The following is a 15,260-nucleotide window of genomic DNA, read 5'->3' on the forward strand; positions in this document are numbered from 1 at the left end:
ATATGTTATAAATAATATCACTGGAAAATAAGAAAAAAGCTCAAGGACAAACAGCTCAGAAACTGATTTTTAAGCACTCCTGGAAAGCCCGAAGATTAAAAAGAAAAAGTAAGAAGGATTCAATACTTGAATATATCATAAAAAGAGTAACAATAAAGAGACAGAGGTGCATTTGCAGAGCATGCAGTCGTTCCCATCCCGGAGACTGGTTGCATATACACATTTCTTAAGAGGGTGCAGAGGCAACTTGCCACACAGTTAGTTGTTATTCAACAGCTGTGCCTTTCCTGACACAGATTAAGTGATTTGGAAAAGGAGAGAGTCTGATTCATAAAAAGTCTGATTCATTTGAATTTTGTAAAGCAGGGACTGTTAAAATCTTGTTCATGACAAAATACTGTGATCAATCTCTGTTATGGTGATAGTGACAGGGTTAAAAAGAGATTGCCAGTCTAGAAGTATAGCAAGACCCTACTGAAGAATAGAGAAATGGTGGAAAAGATCTATAAGGGGATGACTATAAGATATATTAGTTATGAAATTTGCACCATAAACTGTGTACTTTCCGCAGACAGGGTTCAGACAGGGCATATTCAATAAATATAGAATTGGGGATGTCCTGTGCAAGACCAGGAGCTGGACTTAATGATCCTTATGAGTGCCTTCCAGCTCAGGACATTCTGTGATTCAGTGATCCTAATCCAAATCAGCACTTAGGTGATAAAACTGAAAACGTATTGTCTTGAGACCTTTTCCAGACAGCAGATTGTGTTCAAACTTATGTAACCTGCATAATTTTTGCTTTGCACATCTGAGGCCCAAAATAGCAAACAGGCAGCATGGTGACTTGGATGAGAGCATATATGACAAAATCTCACAATATAGCTGCTTTTGCACTGGGAGTCTAAGTCAAAATAACTGCCTGATCAATGGTACACAGTACTTCCACTGTATTGCAAAAATGTAGTGGTATGTGTTCATAAGACCTTTAGGGAAGAGCAAAAAAAGTATTCTTAACCGGGTCATGTCTCAGTTTCATGTTTTTGGAAGTAAAGCAAAAACCATATGCTAAAAGTTTAGGAAATTACTAATGGGGTTACTGCAAATTTTTTACATTCATGATTTTCTTATGACTAATGATGTTACTGTTTCACCACCTATAGTATCACAAATTATAAGACAAAGCGAAAATGTTAAAAAAAAAATCCCTATAGGAGAGTTAACAAGTAAACTAAAGCAGCATACCCTTAACATATCCAAATCAGTTTTGCACAGGCCTTCTCAAATCTAGCCAGAATCACTAGCTAAAATGTAGTAATATACAAATGTGGAGCTATTGAGACTGTCCCCATGCATTCATGTTGCACTTTTTACAAATGAGTCCTCCTTGAGTCAGGAGCACAGAGCAGGAAGACCTCATCAGGGCAGCAGCACTCTCTAGATTACCCCGCTCTGCATTAATGGAACAGAAGAGAATTTATCTGAGTTTATATCTCTTATTTTGTTGCCATCCACAAACCATTAGTCCATATTTGAGGCATGTATAGTAATACTTTCATTTCACTCGATTCTTCTATCTAGGCTGAGCAATGGATTGATTCTTTCTTCATGTCCACAGAAAGATGGAATTTTCTTCCATTTCTTGTCTTTTTGAACTGCTGCATTCTGCTGTTGGGACAACGCCCAACTCTTTGGCTAGGTTAGGTCATCTACTTTCTCTCTTTAATCAGCTGGCTCCTGAAGTTTCATCATTCTTGCCAATCAGCGTTAAGATGTTTTGAGCAGTATCACTGGTATGCATCCATCTTTCAACTGCCTCACAAACATTTTCATCATTTTTTTTGTCTTGCCTCCGTTTTCTGCAATGCTTTCTATTCCACAGTTTCATTTTATGGCCAAGATTTCAAATAATGAAAAGGCAAACATCATAATTGTTACAGAAATTAAATACAAAAATGACCATTTTGCTCAATTTCTCTCTGCAAAATGGCATATGAAAGACATCTAGGATTTTTATTTCTGTTCACAATTACACTGGTGAAAACAAGGAGGTTTGCATGGTTTTGTGTTAGCTTATTTGGGATTTCATCTGTGCTCTGTAGGTTAATGGATGTTTTGTCAATGAATTTGTCAATCAGGAACTTCTTCATTACCCAGAGATTGTTTACTCATTAATATTTATTTTTTAAAAGTTTGAATAATTACTATAATACTAGCTGAAATCTACTTTTTCACTTTTCTGAGGACCTGTAATACTGCAGAAAACATCTTAACAATGTAGTTTGGAAAGTATTTCTTATAGCTTCCTAACAAAACTACTTAGCTTTAGTTAAAATTAGATCTTATTTCTGATTGACTTACATTATCAGACACTCCAGCTCTTCATCACCTCTTGAACTAGTTTATCTGGTTTTTCTTTTTATCCTCCTTTTGAGTAAATTCTTTATTTGCCCATAGCAGACTGCTGTGTAGTTTTTATCTGTTGACAATTTTGTGTAGCACCATAAAAGTACAGAGAAATAAAAATGCGTGAAAATCATATATAACCTAATAAGTGAAAAGTAGGTTTTATACTGTAAGACTTTCCTTTATCATTTTTAGTCCTTAAAGTAAAAAGTAAGGAGGCAATTTATCACACATACTGGTGGTTCTGCCCACAGCCAGAGAGCTGGTAGGCCTGGGAATGAAAACTTCAGAGAGTCACTCTACAGGTAGTAAGCAGTAATAACACAAAACAGGAGGGGCCAGGGTTTGCTGACTTAGGGAAAGAAACACAGGGAGACTTTAAGATTGCTTTGAGGCCATCCTGAGCTACAGCTGAGAGAGCAGAGTATATATAGCCTATTTTGAGACCCATTTTCTCAAGAAATAATACCTGGAGACAGTTGGCTGGTTTTAATTGCTCTTGTAATTACACCTGGAGGGAACAGAATTGCAGGCACTGATAACTCAGCCCTGCCAAGGTAATCACTGTTAGTGCTGCTCTGCGGGTTAGTTAACCAGGTGACTGTGTGGAGGTGTGTGATGGTGAAAGGGTAAGCTCAGAAGCTACTCTTTAATACCTGCAGGGTAGACTGGACCACAGTGCTGTCCTAGGCACCCCTATAACAGCAGTGTGGATACTTGCAATTTGATTTCTAGAATACCCAGAGACTACTCCTAATTTGTCTTTACATGCCAGGATTGAGGCACAGTGAAAAGTGTGGCATGCTTCCTGGCCTGTCTCAGCATATCTGGAGGACTTTTGTACCTTGAGCACCCTACACGTACACCACTGCATTAGGTGATATCAGTATCCCTCCAAATGACAACATCAAAGACGTGATAGGAAATGTTGAAGTTGACACCAGCCTATCTGCCTCTACATAGTCTCTAGGTGTGTACTGTGGCTTGACTATATGATATTTACCTCAGTTTTCTCATTCAAGACTGTCAAAAGTCACCTCTGACCTGTGTCTAGTTATGCACTTTCACTACCGTGACATTGCATCAATATAAGGTCATTTCTTCTTGCCACTCAAAATAGAAAGGAGACTGAGAGTGCTGAGATGGACAGTATAAGGCCTTTTTAGGAAAACCTCTGAGTGACTCCTCTGTGCATTATCAGCCATGAAACTCCAGTGAGGCAGTCCTGGGCATGTGCCATAACCGTGGTCATCTGTGGTATCATCGTGGTATTTCCAAACTGTGGGGAGTGATGAAGCTAAATGTGCACTAACAATTATGGAAACAAGTCCCTCCTCCTCCTTCCCTGGTGCTGTGGAGCTCACCTTGGAAAAGACTGATGTCCAGATGGGATAGAGATTTATTGGAACTGGGGCTAAGTAAGGATTGGCCTGTTTTTGAAAAAATTAGAGGAATAAGAAGTATGACTGACCTGATAATTGTGACAGATACTACTTGTTGCAGGACTTCTGTAGACATTTGATAGCATTTTGACTAAAGTAAATAGTCTGTACAATTACAGTAATTTCCTGTCTCTGTACCTGGAAGCAGCGGGTTCCTACTAGACTGGAACTCTGACTGTCTTGCTTCCTCTTGAAGAATTCTGTTAGAGGCAAACACGTTCTGAAACTCAACTTTAAAGGAAAATTTTCCAGTATTATTCCTCAGTACAAACCACTCAAATTCATAATTTTAGAATTATCTTTTAGATAAGATCATTTATGTGAACATAAGTAAAGCCTTCAACACCGTTGTCCACAGCAGTGTCTGTTCCTGGGGACAGTCTGCTCATGGCTTGGATGCATGCACTGTTCACTGGCTAAAAAAATGGTGAATGGTTGGGCCCAGAGAGTGGTGGTGGATGGAGTCAAATCCACACAAGTGTTGTTCCCTGGGGCTCAGTACTGGGGTCATTTCTGTTTAATATCTTTATCAATGATCTGGATGAATGGATCAAGGGCACCCTCAGTCAGTTTGCAAATGACACCAAGCTGGAGTGTTGATCTGCTGGAGGGAAAAACAGCTCTGCAGAGGAACCTGGACAGGTGGTATTCATACAGATGTTATTCACAGTATTCAGTGCTTGATTATCAGATGGGCTGAGGCCAATTGTATGAGGTTCAATAAAGCAAAGTGCCAAATCCTGCTCTGGGATCACCACAACCCCATGAATCGCTACAGGCTTGGAGATGAGTGACTGGAAAGTGACCCGGCAGAAAAGGAACTCAGGGTGTTGGGTGACAGCTTGATGATCATGAGCCATCAGTGTGACCAGGTGACCAAGAAGACTAAGGGCTTCCTGGCCCATAGCAGAAATAGTTGTCCAGCAGGACTATGGAAGGGATCATCCCCCTGTACTTGGCACTGGTGAGGCTGCACCTTGAATCCAGTGTTCAGTGTTGGGCCCCTCACTACAAGAAAGACATTGAGATGGTGGAGCGTGTCCAGGGGAGGGCAACAGAGTTGGTTGTCTGGAGCACAAGTCTTATGAGGACCAGCTGAGAGACCTGGGATTATTTGGTCTGGAAAAGAGAAGACTGAGAGGGGACCTTATTACCCTCTACAACTACCTGAAAGGAGGTAGTGGCAAGATGGGGGACAGTCTCTTCTCCCAAGTGACAAAACAAGACAAAATGGCCTCAAGCTGCACATGGGGAGGTTTAGATTTGGTATTAGGAAAAATTTCTTCACAGAAAAGGTTGTCAAGCCTTGGAACAGGCTGCCCAGGGAAGTGGCGGAGTCACCATCCCTGGGGCTATTTAAAAACATGTAGATGTGGGAACCTAAATGATTCTATGATTCTATAATTTCAAAAATATACAAATATTAATATGCTGTTCCTGCAGACTGACATATCTACTTACAAAGCTGTGAGTTTTAAGAAGCTGAAATTGAAGCAGAACACTGTTCCACTGAGATGATTAATGCTTTTGCATAAATTTTCTCCAGGAAAGATTTCAACTTTTTGAAAGGAGAAAGTGTTTCTAATTCAGAAATAAAGTAAAATTTTGGGATTTTAATTTTCTCCATGTGTCAAGCTTCCTAGTCTTGCAAAAACATGTATCTCACGTGGTGAAGCACAAATGCGCACTTGAATGGAATAGCATTCACATCATAGTCCTTTTCTGATGTAGCTGCTTGATAGTGTACAACAAAGATAGGTGGCATGACTTTGCTTTACTATCTATCTAGGGGTTCATCTTCTCAGTGATTCCCTGTATAGCCACATCTGATAAAGCAGATCTTCATGAAACCTATCATGGCTGTTGGTGCAAAAAAAGCCTTAAGGAAGAAGAATGGCATGAATGAGAGCACGTTGGCCCGTAAAGTGCAGCAGCCTGAGCGGTGCCTATCTCTTGCATTGCAGATCCCAGGTTCCCCTAAGAATCCCAAGGATAAAGGTATATTTGATTCCTTTGTGCCAAACGCTGAATAGCAAAGCATAACATCCAAGGCAATGTTTTTATGCCCCAGACAACACTGTTGTGCTAAAAAAGGAAAAATGTACCTGCTTGAGCTGTCAAGTGACACTGCAGATATTGAAGTGTAGGTCTGCTGAAGCTTTTTACTGGAAAGTTTTTCATTTACAGCCACTCTAAAGAAAAGAGTTCAGAAAGATGTTTTCAGAAAAGAATTAGGCTTCAGGTCCTCATTTTGTCTCTGTATAGGTGCTACACATACAGTGGCATTGTCTATATATATGTCTATGTCTATGATTATCAAGCATGAACTAGATGTCTGTAAGTCTTCATACAAAAATTGTGTTGGACTAAGAGCAATCTCTTGAATAGCATTTCAGTTAATTTACATTCAGGATAGCGTCTGAGCAGGAGGCTGCAACTAATGACTGCATTAATAGGCTTAGCACAATCAGGGTACGTGTACTTTCCTCTCCATTTGCAGAGCATCTGGTAGCAAAATTAACTGACCTTCTGTGATTCCTATGCATCGTTAGTGAGTGCAGTACCAGTCTGTCACCTCACTTGTGCCTCCTGAAAGCCAAACAGATCTACTTTTTCGTAGTCATTTGCTTTTACATACAAGGCAAAAGGTAACAGTAAGATGATATTCATAGAATCATAGAATATGCCGAATTGGAAGAGACCCGCAAGGATCATTTAGTCCAACCCTCAGCCCTGCACAGAACCATCCCCAAGAATCACATCACATGCATAAGTGTACCAACCAAACATGTCTTGAACTCTGTCAGGCTTGGTGTTGTGACCACTTCATAGAATCATAGAATTAACTGGGTTGGAAGAGACCTTCGAGATCATCAAGTCCAACCCTTGATCCCACCCCACTGTGATTACTGGATCATGGCACTCAGTGCCACATCCAGCCTCATCTTAAAAACCTCCAGGGATGGTGAATCCACCACGTCTCTGGGCAGGCCATTCCAATGCCTAATCACTCTCTCTGTAAAGAACTTCTTCCTGGGGAAGAACTTCCCTGGGGAGCCTGTTCCAGTGCCCAAGCACTCTCTGGGTGAAGAGAGTGAATATTTTTCTAATATTCACAGTATTCAATACTTGATTATCAAACTTCTGCAAACTATGGTTTAAGTTTAATATATGATGCTTCTTTCAAGCAGAAATATGGCATGACAAGGCATAATTCCTTCATGAGAATCTGAGATTGTTTCTCAGCAACAATAACATCATAAAGTAGACAGTAGCTCTGTAGCTATTCTGTCCTCATCTAAAATTTTAACCAAAACAAAAAACACAGTGTCGTGGTTTTGCCTTGGCTCAATTTACTTTTATACCCCCACATACAATTACTATTAGTTGAGAGAAGGTTTATGCAGACAAAAAGAGACTGAATTAAAAAAAAGGTATGAGTATTTATTATTAACAAACTAAAACTAAAGAATTATATTTACAACAATTCTACTTGAGTAATAGGTACTATGTATTTACAAAAGATACTTCTCCCCCCACCTCTCTTTATATCAGTCCAAGGAGGAGAAGCAGTCTTTTTCTGTTCTCAGAATTCCAGTTCTCTCTCTCTCTAGTAACTCTGCAGCACTTTCGTCGCAGTTGGAACTTCTTTATCTCTTTCTCATTCTGTGTTGGCCTCCAGGGCTGGGCCTACCCCCCTCCTGGGTTAAAACCGAAGGTTGAGGGTTACTCAGGTCCCGAAGGGTCTCCTTCCATAGGCTTGCAAGGGGACACTTGCTTACTATGGATCTTCTTCCACAGGGTTACAGGGGATAATGGTTTAAGAGTTCACCCCTGTTTCCCTATGGAGGTCCCTCCCCATGGGAGAACAGTCCTTGATTGACTTCTCGGCATGGGTCCAGTCTGGATCCCTTACTCGGATCCCAATATCCCACCTGAGCCATTTTCTGCTCCAGCGTAGGTTCTCTCTGGTACCAGCAGCACGGATTCCACACATGGATCCCAACATCCCTACCTGAACCGTTTTGTGTTCCAGCGTAGGTTCTAATACCCGTCAGGGTCATAAATCTTCAACAGCAGTAACATGGATCTCTCACTGAGATCCCAAGCTTATCTGAGCCGTCTCGCTCCAGCATAAGCATCGATCCCTTCGAGGGTCACAAAGTCTTTAACAGGACTCTGCCTCATCTGAGCCGCTTTTACTCCAGCATAAGGCTTTCTCTGTCAAAGTCACAAATCTCTGGTGCATCCACAAGCTCCTCTGTGAGCCGCATGGGGGTCTCTTCACCCCAACAAACTTCTACAGGTGGCAGGGTTTTATTTTTCAGTCTTTACCCTGTTGAAGGGAGGGAGAGCGAACAGGAGAAAAAGCAGCTCTCCCCCCTTCGAACTTTTCTTCTCTTTCCTGTGCTGCCAGCTTCGACCTTGAAAATCCTGTTATCTCATGGCTGGAATTCTTCTGCAGCGGTTTCTCGTCTAAGCAGTTCGTCTTTTAAACCTTTTTTTTTCTTCACTCTCTCACAAGAGAGAAGGGAGGTTTCAGTGCTGCACTTGCCCCCCCCCCGGCCCAAGCCGGGGGAGGAGGGGGCCTTGGCCCTCCTCGGGCCCGCAACCTTCTCTCCTACATGGCTGCTGTTCTTAATTTTAACTGCGCCACAACCTTCTCTTCCGTTTTCTTAAAGATGTAATTAGCAAAGGCGTCACTGAACTTTTTGATTGGTTTTTTTTGTCCGGAAATCACCTGGACAAAACCATCCTCAGCCCCAGAGATGGGCTGGTGGGCAAAACCACAACACACAGTACAAACATTTTCTCTGTAAATCACTTCAAAGAGCCTGCAGGAAATCATCAAACAGGTTTTCTTATGGTTTTTATTTACTAATATATATATTTATCAGTCAAGTAAGCAAATGATTCCAAGCCACTCTAGCTACATAAATCCATGAAGTAACTGGAGAACTATTTTTCTCTAGAGCAGATAAAAAACATTACTGTGAAAAAGAACAATAAAATACACCTGGCTTCCAGCAATTAGATTAAAATTAAACATCAACACGTTTATAAGGCAGGTTGCATCCACAGACTTGTTCTGGGGAGCACTTGGCAAACTCCAAATTTAAGTCTCCAGCCCAAGACATGGAAGAAGCTGCTGTATTACTGGGAAATGCTTATTTGAGCAGAGACAACAGCTAGAAAAGATTTCTGAATGCAGATTAAACTTTCAAAGCTTAAATGTTTGCCCTAGGCAATCACTTCATTTTGTAGTTGTCAAAAGGAATCTTGTTTCTCTGTTATTTCTGGAAAACAAGCAAATTCTCTGGACTGTTAACTATTGTGGTCAGCTGGCCTTGAGATGCCAACTTTTCCTTTGTCCCAAACATTATTTATTTGTTTATATTGTTTCCTGGAAGAAAAGCTATATACACATACGTACCCATCATTTGCACTGAAGTATAGGCCCTCAATTCATTCTCCTTTCAGTAACACTAGCATGGATCCTTACCTCTGCTCGATGCAACTTGTCTGCCTCAGGATAGAACTGGTAAAACTGAGGAAAGAGCAAAATCTCTGTTCGTGTGAGATCAGAATCATTCCTTCAGCTCTGCTGTTAAAATTGGAATGTAATGTATTCCAAACTTTGGGCTAAATAATGATCAGTTTTTAAGGAACCTCTTTTTCACACCTCTAAATTTCTCAGATTTTAGGTTGCATTTATCTCATATTTTCAAAGTCTGCTGGGTTGCTGGAAGGGAACATTTAGATCTAGCTTTCTTTTTGCTGTGGGTTTTTATTTCTTTCCTGGTTTTCTTCTTTTTGTTTCTTCTTGTCTCTCCTTCTTAAATAAGAAAGGTATGCAATTTCTTAGTTTAAGCATCTGATATTTTTAAAAATATGTCTACAGTTGTGAAACTCTACAAAATAGTAGTAGGCAGCCCTTCTATTAGTGACAGCAAGGAAGCCATGAGTACCAAGACAAGATCAGAAGCAAAACTGGGGGCGGAAGAAATTGGGAAGGGCAGATTGTAGGAGGGAGTAGCAGGATCAGTGACAGAAACAGACTGCAAATATTTTAAAGATCTTCACAGCCTTTCTCTGATGCCAAATGGCACAGAAAGCCTGCATCCATATTATTAAACTCTTCCTCTCCAAAACAGTGTAGCAATATGCAAATTGTCTACTGCAGGTAGTCCCTGGCTTGTGCTGGTTTCTGGGCCACACCTGGGAGAACTTATGAAACCCTTGAATCGAATATGAATTGTAGTTTACACATGCCAACCTGTGCAAGGGACTTTTCTAAAGAATTGTCAACACAGTCAGTCAAGTCTCTGGGTTCACCTCATTTATTGATACTGACATTGCAGAAATTCTGGGGCAAGGAGGCACCTGAGGGCAAATGACCATATTCCTGTTTCTATCTCCAAGTGCATATCCACCAATCTAAGACTAGGGGAGGGAGGACACAAGTGATAGATGAGGAAGTGTTTAGTGCTTAACAGCAAGTCTGGACCCCTAATATGCATTAAATTCTTTCAGAGAACCATTTCAAGCACAAAATGGGAGGTGCAAAGTCTCTGATATCCTCTCGGTCCATATCAGTGTGATTACCAGCCACTAAGGTTGAGCACATCTAATCAGCAAGCAGTGACACAGCCATCACAGCTGTGTTCCCCCAGATGGACTGATCCCTTTAAGAAAGTTGCCAGACATTACAGGAAGGTTTCACATTCACACCACATCATGGTAGTAAAAACCACTGAGGTTTGGAAAGAGGCTCTCACAGTGGCATGAGAAGTGACAGACTGAAGGCTGCTGCTGCTCTGAATAGGGAGCAAGGCTGGGGTTTCATGATACAGCAGTTTTGGAAACATTTGGGGATGTTTTAAAGCTCAGTGTCCTTAGTGAAAGCTGTTGGGTGGGTGTGACAGGGAGGCAGCACATCACAGCAGGAACTGAGGCACAGGCAGGACACAGGTGCTGGAGCTGGTGTGGCTGTGGATCACTCTGCATTGTGAAACCACACCTGAAGCTTGCTAGAGGGCAGAGACCTCTGCAGTCATCCCAGCTCTCCAGGCAAATAAAGAGTTGAAAAGTTTGCTTTCACCAAAAGATATACAGTCAGGAAGTCTACAAAAACAACATGTCTGTATGAAAAGTTCAAGCTGCACCACTGCTGTTCCCAGCTCTTGTGGTTGCACATAGGAAACAGGGCAAAGCTTGGCTATCCAAAGGCTGTGCTGGCTGCACTCCTCACCAGCAACCATCTAGAGAAATTGTTCTGCTGGACAGCACATCGCAGAGGTGGAACAGAGGATCACCTCCAATTGCTCTCTCCATGGCCACCCTCTTTATGTCATCCTTTCCCTCCCATGGCTTCATGCTAGCTGTTTGCCTGACCTATATGCAGAGCTCTCACCACCGCTCCAGTCTGTTCCTGAGCCAGTTTGATATCTCCTCTTTTGTGCTGGCAGTCTCTACTTTTTAAGGCACTCTACATTCATTTGACTATTCATTTCTTCTCCCAGTCCTCTGGAGATAGTTTATGTGGGGAGATTCTAAAGTCACATCTTCAGAAAGAGTGCTTTTAGCTGCAAGCAGCTGGGGTTTTAGCAAACAGTTGGTCCTTCAGACAACCAACACTAGATTTACTTTTTAAATTCTTTTGAGTTGAAATGAGCTCAGAATGGAACAAAGCTAATTGGCCAAAGGACAGAATGTCAGAAAAGTGGCTATGAAATGCCAAGCAAGCCTAGTTGATAGAAAGGAGAACTGTGCTACAGAAGGGCTAGAAAATAGGAGTCTGGGAATTATGAAATGACTTGTCTCCCTGTATATGCAGTAAAGGACAGCAGGCACCCCTGGGACAACTAAGATGAAACATGGGGCAAGGGTGTTCCTACCACAGGTATCTTTGCTGTGTGCTTGGGCTTTCAGCATCTGATCAAGGTCTGTTATGCCCCAGCTGGCAATTGGAGACTGGGACTATAATCACATCTCTTCCCTTCAAGATAGCTTGTTTTTCAAGGACAAACTTCAGATACTTGTGTACATGGTGGCTTGTCGATGTGCCAGCAAGTGGTTCCTGACCATCTTGAAGACGTTTCAGAGGGCAGTCAGCAGCAGCAGATGCCTTGCCTGAGACTGCAGCTGCTTTCACAATCCACAGCACAGACTTAGCATGTCAAAAATGGGTGAAGGTTTTCCTAAGAGGTGAAGAAACTGATGTTATCTACAGTGAGGGGATTTTGATTAATTAGTATTTGCTTCAGACCTCAAATGCTAGAACAGAAGAAGGAAAGTGTAAAAGCAGAAAAATCACAGGTTAATAAGCAAATCAAAGAAGCAAATACATGAAAGGCTGGGATTGGGGTCAGAAGGAGGCAAAAAATCCCACTGAGTTACCCATAGCACTCCTTTAAGCAGGATCTTGCACCACATTAATCCCTGTAGACTTTTATCAGCAGGCATTTAATTCCTCCAGTGGAAATGATAAGCCACCTCACTTGACAGTATATTACACTGCCTCCCTGTTCTCTCAGGTCAGCTTCCAAAAGCAGGAGCAGGGCTTCTGTGAAAGTGTGCTTAGGGAAGCTGCTTTTGGAAAGATGAAGACCAACATGGTTGTCAGTGCTGCCCAGCCATGCCCGGGCAGCTTCCCAGGGGCCAGATGTGCAGCCATGTGCCACCTGAACTTATCCCCACATCGCTACCCGAGACACACAGACTCTACTGCTTCCCAAAAGTTCTGGCATGCCAGGTATCATGTAGGTCAAGGAAGGGATAAGTGCCAGCAGCTTCTGTGTTGTACTCAGGAAAGCTAGAGGTAGAAAAACCATTGGCCTTCATTAGAGCAAGCCCACTGCCCTCCTTGAGCCCTGTGGGAGCTGCATCATGGTGCTCTGGGAACATTTTATGATGCTTTTACAGAGGTGGTTTCTACTCCTTAATTCACATCAATCGTGTGCATTGCAGTCTCCTATGGTTGCCAATCATTCACCTTTTCAAGGAGCAGTCAGATCCTCATGTAGCAATGTGTTGTTATGCTGCCAGCTGTTGTTGTTATTACTTAGTATTTTAATTGTTAGTGTGACGCTTTAACGTGATGAAAGTGGGATTTCCAAATAAACTCTGCAAACAGTGAACCTATTGAAAAGTATGTTGCATAAAAATGAATCCCACTTCAAAGGCCTTACTCAGATTAATACTGCTATGGCTTAGAGCAGAATTTAGTCCCATGTTATTATCTCTGGAGGAAGATTAAGGCTCAAGATGCAATTAGTTTCAGTTTAGTGAAAAGGGCAGGATAGAACAAGTATGCTACCAGTAGAGTATTTTACATAGGAGAACAAGGAACCAAAGACCTTCTCAGTTGGTGTCTGAATTTTACATCTCAAGGTTTTCTCTAAACCTTTCACAAACTAGTCATTAGACAAACAATGCCTTTGTATTTCAGGGGATTTTTTTTTTTATTCTGAAATAACCACCTCTGTAAAATTCCTGGCTTAAACACAAAAAAACTGGTATGAAAATGTTTTTAGGAATAATGAACTCTGCTTATATAAGTCCACTGATACTGAGTATAAACACTTTTCTCCAGATACAACTAATGCAATTCAAATCTTTATGTGAAATAGAGCCATTTTCCTAGTCCCGTGTATCCCCTTCAATCAGTGTGAGCAAGAGGAAATGTATGAGTCACTGGAAATGTGCTTTTTGCTCTCCAAAAAAATTGAGATTTAGGAGGCCTAAAAAGTGTGTTTAGTGTCAATATGGTGCTGTATTCTGGCCCAGCATTTCTCATTCAATAATATTCTCCAAACCCCACAATTTTCTAATGCCTTAAAGCCAGAATGAATCAGGTCTATTCTTTGTTCTTTGTCTGCTACAACCAATCGTTTCACAGTGATCAGTTCCCCTCTCTGCTTTGTGTCAAATCAAAATTAGAAAAAATCTTGAAATGTAAGAAAGATTTAAATGATTTTGCTCATATGGACTGTACACTTCTTTGGGCAGGGGCAGGGTAACACTACAGGATTGCTAAATCTTTCAGCTCTGAGTGATGACATAGTTAGGATCTCTACACATTATCATAGTCTACATGTTATACATTAAATGTTTGGTTTGCAAATCATTCTGGAGGGTATTTCTCTTTGCTTTTTGAGAACTGAACTTCATGGAATAGGCTAAGGAGAAAATAGCTTTCCCTGCTTAAAAGGAAAAAGAAAAAACATTTTGAGAAAGTTTCATTTTAGACATAGTAAATATAATAAACTTCACTGCCTGGAGCAAGTGATGCTTAAATATAACTTCTTATAGGCACTGTAGGCTGAGAACAGGCTTTGTGTTTACTAAGACAGTAACTGGTTGAGAGTAGCAAAAGCAATAAGGAGAAGAAGTCTTTATCAGAAGAATGTCCAGTTTGAAATTCAAGCCCTAGCTGCTCTAGAAGCCAGAGCTTCTCTTAGAGACTTTAAGGCCTCCAAGCACACTAATTTATGAAAGATAAAATGTTTTCCCACTGGTCCATGGAGAGCATACAGACTATTTTCTGGAGAAAATATTTTAAAAGAAAGTTCTCATTTTTCTCGGAATCACCCCTTTTCTAATAGTAAGGGTGACAGGAGTACAAGTGTGTCTGCAGTCTGCCTGGGAGCAGAGCTCACAGTTTGTGTGCTGTAGTGGGTTAAGGTGCTCTGCAACTATTTCCTTGGTGAATGATGTAGAAAATTGCTTGTCTTTCTGGGTGTGTGCATGAAGAAAAGAGAGACTCTGTAAGGTTATTTGTTCTTGTATGGGTTTTCTTGCATGTCCATTGCAAGGCATGCAGTCATCACCAGCTGAAATCAGCAACCAGTTTTCAGCCTGTCCCTGGAGACTGGAAAACCAGCCTGATCTGAGTTCAGTGTCAAGTTCAAGTTCTCTGACTTTTGACACGTGACAGAGGTTCCAGTGTGTCAGTACAACGTTGAGATAGATCCAGCAAAGACTTAAGATTTTGAGAATATCATATTACCTATGGTCTTTCCTTCTATCAAAATAATTTCTTTCATTCCACAGCTCACGATATTTCTTTGCATTAAAAACAGGGTAAATAATACTTCTGATTGCTTAGAAAAATTAGAAACACTTTTCCATATCCTCAGTGATCAGGCATATCCTTTACTGTATGGTATTCAAATTATGTGAATGGGACTTGAATTAGGAGAAAGCATTAGGTCTCTATTATCATTTCCTAGTTCTTTTCAAATACATTAGTGCTTTCTATTTAGCTCTGTTTAAAAAATAATTTTTTGCATAATGAAGCAGGAAGTAAGATAAAACAACAACAAGGTAATCATTCAAAGATCTTGAAAACTTTGCAAGACATCAGTTATCATCATCGTGGATGTCATTTTTTCGAGAGGCTAAGTAGAA

At 41.1% G+C, this 15,260-nt stretch overlaps 1 long non-coding RNA gene across 2 annotated transcripts in view; it reads right to left on the reverse strand.

Annotated features, from left to right (window-relative positions):
* Positions 1–9,450, reverse strand: part of LOC126644444 (uncharacterized) — a 62,912-nt gene extending 53,462 nt beyond the window's left edge. Inside the window, exon 1 of one of the 2 annotated variants that reach the window (XR_007629931.1) lies at positions 9,352–9,450. This is a non-coding gene — a long non-coding RNA (uncharacterized LOC126644444). Of the gene's footprint in view, positions 1–5,953; positions 6,037–9,351 lie in introns of those variants that run through there. The other variant, XR_007629932.1, reaches the window with a different exon arrangement.
* Positions 9,451–15,260: the final 5,810 nt, after the last annotated feature.

Source organism: Myiozetetes cayanensis, unplaced genomic scaffold (genome assembly GCF_022539395.1).
Source record: "Myiozetetes cayanensis isolate MyiCay16 unplaced genomic scaffold, myiCay2020 scf3, whole genome shotgun sequence".
Taxonomy (NCBI): Eukaryota; Metazoa; Chordata; class Aves; order Passeriformes; family Tyrannidae; genus Myiozetetes; species Myiozetetes cayanensis.